Genomic DNA, 12,715 nt, shown 5'->3' with positions numbered 1-12,715 from the left:
ACTTTTACTTTTATGTAATGATCTGTATAAAAAGAAATACAATAATATAAAAAGCGATTTTGGGTTTAATAGACATATTTGGCCAAAACAAGCCTAAATCTGGGATGTCAGTGAAAATCTAATAGGCATCTAGTTTAATGACTAGTCAAGTTTTGGACTATTATTGGACATTCCCTGACAGCCCAAATGCAGTACTGTTTTAGCAAAGACAAGTACTTATAGACATCTATTAGACACCCAAGCACAAAACAATGCTACTATAGATGATCCTATACAGAATATTTAGCCTAATTTTATTTGTTTCTCAAAAGTAATTACGTTGTGATCTACCTTTGAATATAAAAGCATCAAACAAAACTGATTATATCTGCCTTTCCTAATCTATGTTATAAAATGCAGAGAAAAACTAAAAAAAAAAAAAAGGTACATACTGTGGGTATTAATGAAAAGTGATTTATATTTTACCTTAAATTTAAAGTAACTGTTGGTGAATGACTATCTTAGATAACAAATGATGATTAAAAAAAGACATTAAAACGATGATAAAAGCAGGGATTAAACAAGAAAAAGAAAACTGGGGGGAATACAGGAAAAGACAAAAATAAAGGAACAAATGTAAGATTGTGCTTAACAAAAGTGCCTAATTTTTAATCTTTAATTTGAACAGTCATACTATAAGATTCATTAGTGAACACCAAGCACATGGACACAGTACAAAAGAAAACAGTCCAAATGACATGTGCCGCATTAATTCGGTTATGTAACCACCCTCAAAAGAATCTTATAAGAAGCTGAAAAGCTAAACTTTACTGTATCTACAATAGCATGTTGTACTGAGTATCACCCTCTGCTGAATGCATTCCTGAATTGAGCTGACGGGTTTGCCCAAGTCCTGTTATTATACATTAACCTGAGCCTCTGAGCAACAGAGGAAGAGAGAAAGCCCTTAAGATGCCTCATATGACTCTCACAAGACTTCTTCCTAGACTGAGCATCTCTTACAAGTCACGTGTGAATCCACCACCGGTGAATTCCTCTTTACAATCTAGCTTACTGTAAGAGAGACGCTGACAACTTTTTTATGTTGAGACTGAATCACTCATATGTTATTCATATAATATTTTAATTGTAAGCAACTAAATTATGTTTACACTTAGCCACAGGCTAGTCTCAGCTTCAGATATCATGTGGCTCACAAACGTGGCAAATCTTCAGGAGTTTCGAAGTCATCATCTAATAGGTTGAATTCTGCAGGATATCTGGGAGCCATGTGTCACATTTTTATCAGCCCACCTGAAAACAAGGACACTGTGGTGACAAAAACCCTTGTATGGAAGAAAAAAAAAATATCAATAATTTGGACTTGTGTAGTTTACAGCAAAAAATCTTTAAATGGTTTATATAGTAATCTATTATTATGTGGAGATGTTATATTTTTAAACCCTTAAACATAATGCAGAACAGAAAAACCTATGATTGGTAGTTTTGCACATCAATCAGACTTAACAAGCTGCAATCTCAATGTGTGCATTTACATGGACACCAATAATCCGATATTAATATGATTAAGACAATACTCTGATTAAGAGTCTACCATGTAAACAGCAATTTTTAATTAATATCTATATATTAAAATCTGACTAAGGTCATAATCGAACTAAACAGAAATCAGATTATGAAGTGGAGTATGCGGATTTTAGTCACATTATTTAAGTGCAATACAGACATGTAAACACCGCAATCAAACTGTTACCGTCGTGTAGGATTTTCGCTGCATGTTGCGAGAGGATAGTCTGTACACACGACTATTCTCTGCACCTACAGAGTCAGTGAAGGACCACAGACACCTGCATCGTAAAATGCTGAGGTTTTTTCCAATACAGCGTGCGGTATCAAATTGCATTAAAAAAAACATTTTCAGCAGTTCATACTGGCTTATAATATCTCGTTTGTTATAGGGGCATGCATGAATGTTCCTGAATGAAAGTGAAAGTGGCAAACTGCAGTTAAATTCGACAAATTAAAAATGGAACACCGTAGAAAACGCCGGATAGTGTGGTGACGCAATGACGTTAATCGAATAGTGCTGTAACATGTAAAACGGGATCATGACAGAAAAGTCAAAACTCAAGTAAACACCTTAATCATATTACTGTCCTATTCAGATTAAGGCAAATAATTCAATTACTGATGTCCATGTAAACGTAGTCAGTCACTGTCTAGCACTTGTTATAATCCTAGTTTCAAATCACAAAATTAGTTCAAGCCAAATAGGCAAACTTTTCAATCGGCTTCCTGGATTTCCAGATGGACAGATGAATGGATGGATTGATAGACAGATGGGTGGATGGATAATGAAAAAACTTTGTAGTGATTACGCCAATAGTCCTCTACAATTCATGTCTATGCCAACTCGCTCTGTTGTCAGTTTGAAAATTAGCATGCCAGACAACAGTTGCATGATCTGCAGTTTACCTATTTAGAAATGATATTTTAACTAATAACTCTAGATATATGACTTGTCATTTGCTCATTTTTGCACCGAATTATTCATATTTCACATTTAACACCCCCCACCCAAAAAGAATTATTTGTATGTCATGAAAAGCCTTAAGGCATGAGAGCTGACCAGATGCCATGCAGCAGATGGGAACTACACATGTTTGCCAGCAAAGGGAATTCTGGGAAGTCACAGCAATACATGGCTGCACAATGAACAGTATCAGTCCAGTAGGCTACAAAGACTTCTAAAAGGTCTAAATCTAGTCAAAATATAATGACCAACCACTGGTTAATGGGCCGGAGTGTTCGACCGGGTGGAGTCAAGAATCAAAGCCTTGAAAAGCATGACCCATCTGACTCCAAATACACACACACACAAACACACCTTTAAAATAAACACACAATGCAGAAAGTCCAGAACAGCATGTCTCTTGGTCCATATGGAAAAATGGCACCCTGATTCATAGTAGCAGTACTCAAAATTTGAAGTGGATCAAAAATTTTCATCAAAGTTGTCCTAAAACTTTTTAACACCCAATCTTGTCCTAGGGCAATTTGGAAAACCTTTTTAATCCAATTGAAATTTTGAGTGCTATATAGAAACTAACTGAATTTTTTCCCACTCAAACCGCAAGTACTGTACCTGTCAATAAACTTGCTTGTTTTCATCATAAACCAGTTTGCATCTCATAAAAACAGAACAGAATTGCCCTGATCACATGAAGGGAAAATAAAATGCAGCGCAACATCAGTTGAGTGACCTGGATTAACCTTAGAATATTTGGAGAATGGGTTAGGCTAACTCTAACAATGCACGCAAATCAAACACACGCTAAGCTATCCAAAATACCGCCAGCAAAAACCAATGATTACTTTCAAAGCCACCAAATCTAAAGTAAGTTAGTCACCTACAAGCGCTGCCTTCACCTAACTCAATGGCTGATCTTCACACAAGTAGGACTGGCTTTTGGTTGTCTATCCAGAGTGAAAATGAGCCGTACAGATCAGGCTAGGATCTGCGGGTCAGGCTGCAGGTGCACGCGACAGCTTACCTCTTTCTGTCTCAATAGGTGGAGGAACAGGTCATATGCAGACAAATCAAACAGGGAACGCTCTTCTACTGCAATATGGAATGAGGTCTGATGCTTTGAACTCTTCAAGTGTGGTGATTTAATGCAGAGGGGAGGGAGTACTGGACATGTGTGTGTTTGTAAGTATTGGTAGGTGGGTGTTGTTGGAGTGGGTGGAGGGAGAGATTTCTGCTAATATGCCCTGAAGTAGCCATCAGATATAGAAAGAAAAAAAAACCTTAAGGCGATGTATAAGCATTCTGACACGTCCATACATTCAGGAAAACCGCTCCACTAATCTAAACATTTTTGTGCTAAGCAAGTCTGTCCAAAAAATATATCTGGTCACATGCAATTTCTTTGTATTGCTTTCAAATTTATGCGATTCATCACACCATCTTTAAATTGGCCACAAATGTCAGCAGCAAATCTTAAAAATCATAAGGAAGAAGCCTGCATCGCAAGTTATGGTCCATCATCATTATGGATGATGAAGGAGAGAACATTTGATGGCTTTAGATTTTCCATGTAGGAACTAATTCTGTCGTGTCCATCAGACACCAGAGGGCTATTATCCAGACTATCTGAAAAGAAGAGAGTTGATTAACAAAGAGAGGGCCAGATACTAATCAGAGGAATTTTTAACGCTTGTCAGGTCAGTTTTAACAATGGTGTGCGGGGGCTATACAGGAGAGATTTATTAGCGAAACTACTAAGAAACACAAGTAGGACATAATGCAGAGACTAACTCACACAGTTGAAAATGACTACTGATATTATTTTTTATACACGCACTAAAACAATAATCAGATACAGTGTTTTCCACAGGTTTGAAATATGCTTACGATGACAGCCGAATTGAAAAACATCCTTGACCCACAGCACATAAATGGTTATACCTTCCAAGGTATAAACATATACCTTGGAAATGGCATTACAGATAATTTTGGCAGTATTAAAACCTTGACTTTTCCAAACCGCGGTATACCTTGAAAGCGGTTATCGTCCCATGCCTAATCCGGTCTAAACTTTACCACATAAGCTGCTTCCGTGTTCTACGTGGCCAGCATTTAACCAATAGCGTTTCTGCAACAAAGTAATGTCATGCCACACGTGTTGCTATTTCTATAATAGTATAGATATATTTTCGATTTTTAAAATACTTTGAATGTTTTTGATTTTGTTACAGACATACAGTGTCATCTTGAAACTGTTTTGCAGCATATGAAATGTCCCAAAACTTATTGTTAACTGTCCAAATTGGGGGGAAAAACTGTTTTCACTCTCTGATAGTCAAAGCAAGTTCAAAAAATGCAAGTTAAATATATGTATTAAAAAACAGTCAGGAAAAAGTGTTTTATGTAAATTCGGACCACGAGACCACAACAGAATTTTTCTTTAAAAGTACATCATATTAAAAGATGATACTTAGATTTTTATTCTAATTAGGTTCCAATAAGCCCAAGTAGCAAAGAGAAATAAAAAATGCATGTAAAAAAACACAGTGGGCCTTAAGAGGTTAAAGAATCTATGATTTACTTTTTCTCTCCATCTGTACGTGCTGTCTGCTGCGAAGCCAAGTGGAAAATATTCTTTAATAAAATGGTAATGCAAAAACGCAACAACTTTAGAAAGTTAAAGCAAAAGTCGACTTCCAAACATTTTAGGTAGATTTAAAAACACCGACTGGACGCATTTTTAAGCTTCAAAAAGTTACATCTCTTTGGGTCTATGCAGAGCACGTGAGACTGTCTGAGGAAGTGTTGTTGATAGTTCTCGCGCACACACAATGAGCAGTATGAAATGTGGCGAGAGAAGATTTTCCATTGGTTAATGGAACACGGATGTTTGGTTATCTTGGGTGGATACAAAAAAAAAAAAATTGTAAAAGGATGATAATATTAGTAAAAAAAAAACTGTAATCGAAAATACTTATATATACCTGGGCTGCCCCCCAAATAAAGTCTATGTGTGGGAAGCACTGAGACAGTAGCCTATATGTACTTGAAAAGTCCAAATCTTTGCATGTTTCAACTGCCACAAAAATAAATCATATGTTCCAAAATATGTTATACACACACCTACTATTATCTACTGGAATAAAGTTGCTAGCTTTACATGAAATGGAAATAAAGCTTTCGTAAATATTATAAAAAAGAAACGTCTGTGTGCCATGGATTAAAAAACAAAAAAGTCTTACATCCTGTCTTAGCTATGACTTAATAGCTTTTTCCAAACAGGATATGGCATAAACTGTAATGTTACACATCTTAAATTTCTCAGCTTAAGCAACACTGTTAAAATAGCCACGTGGCACAAAATTGTGGTGATATTCAAGTCCTGACTTCAAATATATTTGTTTTTGTATGTTTAGTGCTTTTTAATCCCTGGATCAGAACGAGCATTCATTATGACTAAAACCTCCACACCTTGCCCCAAATTCAGGAAGGAAGTTCAGTTGAGGCTTTGGATGTCGTGTGTTATTATCTTTTTCCTGACTGTTGGTACTCTACAGTATAACTACAGACTTTACACTGAATACATATAGATGCTGAATGCTATCTACATGTTATATAAATCTTACCTGAAGTTATATAAATTGACCTGATCTCAAGAATGTACATGCAATGCATATTATCCCTAACAAGACCCCACCCACTGAGCACATGTTCATTTAATCTGTCAGATCAAGCGTGTTCGTATGCTTAACAGTTCAGTAGAGGCACCTATAGCTGGCCATGTGAGTGTTTGGCTCTTATTACCAAACGCGAAGCCTGCGAATATTACATGATGCAATGCCAACACAAAGTCTTATTTAATGTCGTCGTGTAAAGCAACTTCGTTTGAGACTACTGTTCATAGATTTCAGAAAAAATCAACAAGATGACAGTTTAAGGGGTAGTTCACTCAAAAATACAATTTAAAGAAAGTCATTTAGTCCAGTGTTTCTCAACCACGTTACTGGCGGACCACCAGCTCTGCACATTTCCATGTCTCCTCAACCAAACACACCTGATTCAGACCATCAGCTCATTAGCAGAGACTGAAAGAGCTTTAATGAGTGACAAAGGAGACATCAAAAACATGCAGTGTTGGTGGTCTTCCAGGAACGTAGTTGAGAAACATTGATTTAGTCAGCCTCATGTTATTCCATATGACTTTTTTCAATTAAACATAAAAAATGCACATTTTACTAAAGTATTTATAAAATATATTAAATAAATATATATGTATATCCCACAGGGGAAATAATGTCTGCAGTGACCTGAGGGTGAGAGCATTAAAGTGTTTACTGCTAATGTCCCTTTAAAGGAAATTGTCTGTGCATCACTATTATCTAACAGACCACCTGGTTTGTAACAAAATATCAATGCTTAGGAATGTCTGCCTGTTGCTTTCAGTTTATGACACAAGAACTGAACCAGAAATGTGCCTTTTCAGATTAAAGGTGAAGTATTAAGAATATGAAGTATTAAAGTATCTATTATTGTTTGGCAAATTTCAGTGGACAAAATCATTCCAATTTAAAGATAAAGTTGCCCACACCTAAAACAGGTTTACAACACTGCCCAACTGAAGACTTTGCCTTTGGGGTTTTATAATTGTAATATTCTGTGCTACTGAAAATAGACTATGGATGTTTTTGCACACAAAATTTCACCCATGTATCTCATCCAGCATTTCCCCATTTATCATCGATCAATATTATAGGAGCAATTCCAGCGTTATGGATGTGACATTTGCAGTAAAAACTCAAAATATAAATTCCCATAGAAAGTATACGTTAACATTATATTGAAGCAACTGTTTATATTTTGCAAAACTACTAACCACAGAGTTCTAGGATCAGAAAAATATCAATCTGTATCAATCTGATAAGAGTTTGCTCACTATAAAACAAAAAGATTTTATTTTATTTGACATTTTTGCATTTATGAGGAATTGGAAAAAGCTTCATTATGGATGTGACACTTTTCCGTTATAGATAGTGACCGGTGAGAAATTGCCACTTGTGTGACTTTGCTAAATCAAATATGACAGTTTGAAAACATTGACAGAAACATTTTTGACAGCCAACTTATCCAGCATATGTTTTACACAGCGGATGCCCTTCCAGCTGCAACCCTGTACTGGGAAACATCTTTACTCATTCACACACATATGCTACAGCCAATTTAGTTTATTCAATTCACCTGTACCGCATGTCTTTAAAGGGCCATGAAACCCCCTCGTTTCAGCAGGGTGTTTTCACACCTCTTCTTTGGAAAAAGTCAGAAAAGTGGGCGTGTCCAGCTCTGTTTAGGGGGGAGTGTCGGAGGAACTAAAGTGGGAGGGTGTGGGAGTGTCTATTTGGGCACGCGCGAGTTTCAGTCAAAATACACACACACACACACACATACATACAGGAGAATGTGATGGTGTTTAACCTACATGGACATCTGTAGTCGAATTATTAGCCAAATTATTAAATGGTGGACTTTAACTGCAGTTTGGCTCTTTCATTCAGGGAATTCATTCATGCCCCTCGCGACACACGAGATATTTGATTCGAGGAGCTGCTCTAAGCGTGTATTTTTCATGCAATGTTTTATACCGCACGGCGAATGAACCCTCTGCATTTCCCAGAAACTTAGATGAACTCGGCTGGTAGTGTCAGAAAGCCGCGCGTGTTTTTCCGGTCACTAAATGCGGTAAAAACCCTACACGAGGTTAAAGTTTGGTTGTGGTGCTAACGTGTTTACACTCTGTGCAATAGTTTGTTAGATACGAACAAACTGAATAAACAAAAAGCACTGGTCGCTCACTTACCAAATCTGTAGAGACAGGACAATCACCAGCAACTAGAGCCGCGTCTTTATGAAGAGAATACTACAAACGATTCCAGATCCCAGCGTTTGCAGATGAGAACAGCTCTCAGGTAAACAATAATCCTCCTTAGACACGTAAGTTATTGTTGTCGCGCGTCGCGTACACTGTAATCCACACGTGAGTCTGAGCTCTCACAGAGAGAAAATGAAAACGAAACTTAACTGCAGCAAACTATAAAAGCAACACTTCACGCTTGTTTTGCCAACACAACGTGGCGTCTCTGTCCTGAAAACACGGTGATAGTAATGAATATTAATGAAGTTGCACAATAGAGTGCGCTGATTGGTTTGACCCAAGCCTTACTCATGCATTAATGCAACACACTGTAAGACGTAATAAGACTCACTCAGGCACAGACGCCCAGTCTGCACGCTGGAATACACGCTATTATGTCATGACCGTGACGCAGCTTCAAAAATTCGTTTCAAACAGGAAGTACGAATTTGCTTAAAATAACGGAAAAACAACCAATTTACACTTTTTAGTGAAATATAGGTGTCCTAATAGTGTTTTTAGCAGTGTGGGACACATATACGACTGTCAACAGCTCAAAAAATGTGTTTTGGTGTTTCGTGACCCTTTAAACTTTGGGAGAAACCGGAGCACCTGGTGGAAACCCTCACGAACACGAGGAGAACATGTAAACTACACACAGAAATGCCAACTGACCCAGCGACCTTGTTTCTGTGAGGCGACAGTGCTAACCACCGAGCCACTGTGTTGTCCCATAAATATTAAAATAAATACAATTGAACTATCAAAATCTGTCAACTTCGCTGAACAGTTATTTTCTGCTGCCAGGTTATTTTGAGGTAATCAGCTCAACCTGAATGCCACTAATGACTCTACAGGCAAAGGAAAATGACGTCATAACAACTCCACTAATTAGCACCTCAAGAACGTACACAGTCTCAAGCTCTTAAGCTCATCTGAAATGCCAAACACCTCGCCTTTAAAGTAGACAAAAGTTGGCAGTGGGAGTCAAGGGAGGAGTGTAAAAACAAAAGCGGACAAGTCAGACAACACCTACTTCTCACACTGGACCAGCAATCTCCATAAACCAAAGCAAACATCACACTCGCATCTATTGTTGCCAGTGAAGTAGATGTATTTGAGATACTGTTTAGAAGGATGGATTTTATGACAAATTAATCCACTGCATCTATCATCTCACTCTACCACATCCTACTTCTTACAATAACAAAATTTTGACATATTTTACATTTCTAGATGTCCATCAGAACTGAATACGGCTTTAATTACTGTCTGGCTGCAAATATAATATAATATAATATAATATAATATAATATAATATAATATAATATAAAACACTAATACTGAAATGGTTAAAGCATTTTAGAGTGACCAAAACAGCATTTCAGATGTTTCACAATGTGCTCAGCCTGCTTCTTTGTCTATTCACACACATTTTTTAGAATTTGTTTGGTAAAAGTGTTTGTATCGTAGTTTATGCTCATCTTTTCTTAGGATAAACGTTATGCACATACATTGTTATGCACATTTTCTAGACTGACGAGTATCTTGGCATTTTCATCAACCATTTTTCATTCACATATCCAAAATGCACATAAAAATAGGTGGATAAAAACATAGCTAATGAGACTACTTTGTATTTATGCACAGTAAGTACTATTAAAAAGTCTAGGTACTATTAAAATATCTAGGGGTGGACAAAATTGTTTCTGAAAATGTTTTCAGTATCAAATGTAAAAATATGGGAAACAATCTTTTTCCCACATGTATGTATTTGAAATTGAGTGATAAGTTCTCTGGAGCAGATGGGGGATACTTTTGTCAGCTATGCTACTGGTGGTAGCCCCAACTTATACCACTGTGTTACACAGTACATTGTTTATAAACTTTACTGGCAAACTGACATTGTCACCCCTAACCAGCTACATCTTCATTTAATATTATCTATCAATTTAAATAATTCCATTGACTTAAAACCAGAACTGCTTGATTTCTGTTTTTAAACATACAGCATAGGTATGAAAAATGAACAGAAATAGATTGCAGATTCCAAAATGGGCGAATAGGAAATGTCCTTGACAAATCAATGCATTTGCTGGCAGTCTACTTTTAATGATGTTATATTTTTCTTCACACTATGAACACAGTTAGCATCTGTCTTTGTTACAGGCTCTGCAGATTCACAAACACCAGCTTCTGTAACACGGTTAGAGGTGTATGCAGGTGTGCACTTACTGAACAGGAAAATGGCATTATCAGAGCACTGCAGCAGCACCGCCATTTGTCCAGTCATCGTCTCACACTTCCTGCATTAAAATTTTAAGGCACTGTTTTCTGATTCAAGCTTGTCTAATAGCAGCAGTTTCAAATTACTCCATGTGTCTATTTGAGTACCACTTTCTGCTGTCATATTACAAAACAAAGAGTCATTGACTTCAGTTAAATAAATAATTTTTAAAAAGCTGCTTTTAGCTGGTGTGCTAGTCTAATCAGTCTGGTCTAAGAAGGGATTTGGACACTTTTCAGTGTGACAGGTTGCAATATCATCAAACTGGATAATAATGGAAACTACTGGTTCAACATTTATCATTTACAGGCAAACTGCAGTGTCAAGGTCTGGGACTAGAATATGTGCAAAATAAATGGCATTAAATATAATGCATATTATTACAGCACCACAAAACACAGCACATATTCAAATGTGCACTTTGATAGTGTAAATGTGCTATTAACATAATAAAGCATATGTTAACAGACATATTAAAAACTGATCAATATGCAAGCTGAAGAAAAACCATCAAAACAGGAATGTGTGGTTTTACTAAAAAAAAAAAAACAGCATGGGATTACCCCTTCACCCTTAACTTCTTCACATGACTGATGCTGAACATGCGATTAATACCCCAAACTTCCCCTTCACGGTACATTAAATCTAACGTTACATGAACGTCTACGTGGGAAAAATGTATATTTAACAATCACGATTTACACAAAACACGTTTATCTGCAGTAGAAAAATGCAACAGCAGCTTTTAAACGGCGCAACCGACCGAAAGATGATAAATCTAAACAGCAGCAGCTAACACTGCTAGCGCCGAAAGCCATGAAATTATTAGCAAAATCATAACATTGCAGGATTTAATCTTAAATCCCTGCTCTCATTGACCCATCTGAAGCTGCTCGGGTCCATGTTGTGGGAGTGTGTGAAAACAAAGCGGGTTTTATATAGTTTACCTCACTCGAGTGCCGTGTGCATCTCCTCTCCGCTCGGTACTAAAACACTCACGCTGCGCACCGCACAAAACTCAGAGCCCACTGCGAAAACGCCATTCTCAACGGCGTTTACGTACGTACTGGTTACGCTCCTCCGCTCGTCTCCGTGTCTGAGGAATGTGGAACGCACTTTTCGTAAAGTGGAACGAGCTTTATGACGTGTGCTTCCGCCATCGACGGTCTGAGCTTGTAGCGGAAGCAGTGCGTCACAGTAGTCGGTAATAATAAAAATGATTGTTATAATTGCGAAAAATTTGCGGTACGCTCTTGCATTGCAAAATGCTTATGCCTTTATCAAACGTGCTATTGCGTTTTTGAGTAACATCCACGAGAGAAGCTGTAACGTTAGTCGGTTATGGAAAGTGCACGTAGCCTAGTTTTCAACTGAAAAATTCAGCACACGTGTTTTATTTTGTTTTAGTATATAGCTAATGTATACTTCCACGTGTATAAAAATACTAAAGTAAAAAAAATAAAGTTTATTAATACGCTTTCTTAAATAATGCTACTGCGTACTGTTGTAGATATTAACTAAAGTGAACTGTAAAAAATACTGTATTATAGGCTATTTTAGTTTGTACTACGGTGATATTTTGTGTATTGTAGTTTAATACACTATGTAGGAAACATGTGTTTGGTAATTTGATTATATTAGTTGAATCGCCACAGATATTTAGAATTGCCACATCAAATTAATTAACATGATCTGCTGTAGTTTAGTTCAAAAACAACATAGTATCTACTGTAAATGATAGTTGTTGTTTTCATATATTAATTTTCCTTCGGCTTAGTCCGTTTATTCTTCAGGGATTACCACAGCGGAATAAACTGACAATTTATCCAGCATATGTTTTACACAGCGATTTATCCATTTACAGCCATTCACACTCATACACTACGGTCAATTTAATTTATTCAATTCATCCATAGTGCATGTCTTTGGACTGTGGTGGAAACCGGAGCACCTGGAAAAAACCCACATGAACACGGGGAGAACATGCAAACTC

General features: G+C 37.0%; 1 protein-coding gene across 2 annotated transcripts in view; it reads right to left on the bottom strand.

The window, feature by feature from the left end:
* slc39a10 (solute carrier family 39 member 10) overlaps positions 1 to 11,754 on the bottom strand; it is a 30,452-nt gene extending 18,698 nt beyond the window's left edge. Inside the window, 1 exon segment of one of the 2 annotated variants that reach the window (NM_200671.1) lies at positions 11,670 to 11,754. The gene's annotated coding sequence lies outside the window, so the exon portion shown is untranslated. 2 annotated transcript variants of the gene reach the window in all.
* Between the last annotated feature and the right edge of the window lie 961 nt (positions 11,755 to 12,715).

Source organism: Danio rerio, chromosome 9, assembly GCF_052040795.2.
Source record: "Danio rerio strain M-AB ecotype USA chromosome 9, GRCz13ab, whole genome shotgun sequence".
NCBI classification, from domain to species: domain Eukaryota; kingdom Metazoa; phylum Chordata; class Actinopteri; order Cypriniformes; family Danionidae; genus Danio; species Danio rerio.
The sequence above is the reverse complement of the archived record's forward strand: the minus strand, read 5'-3'. Positions and strand labels throughout refer to the sequence as shown.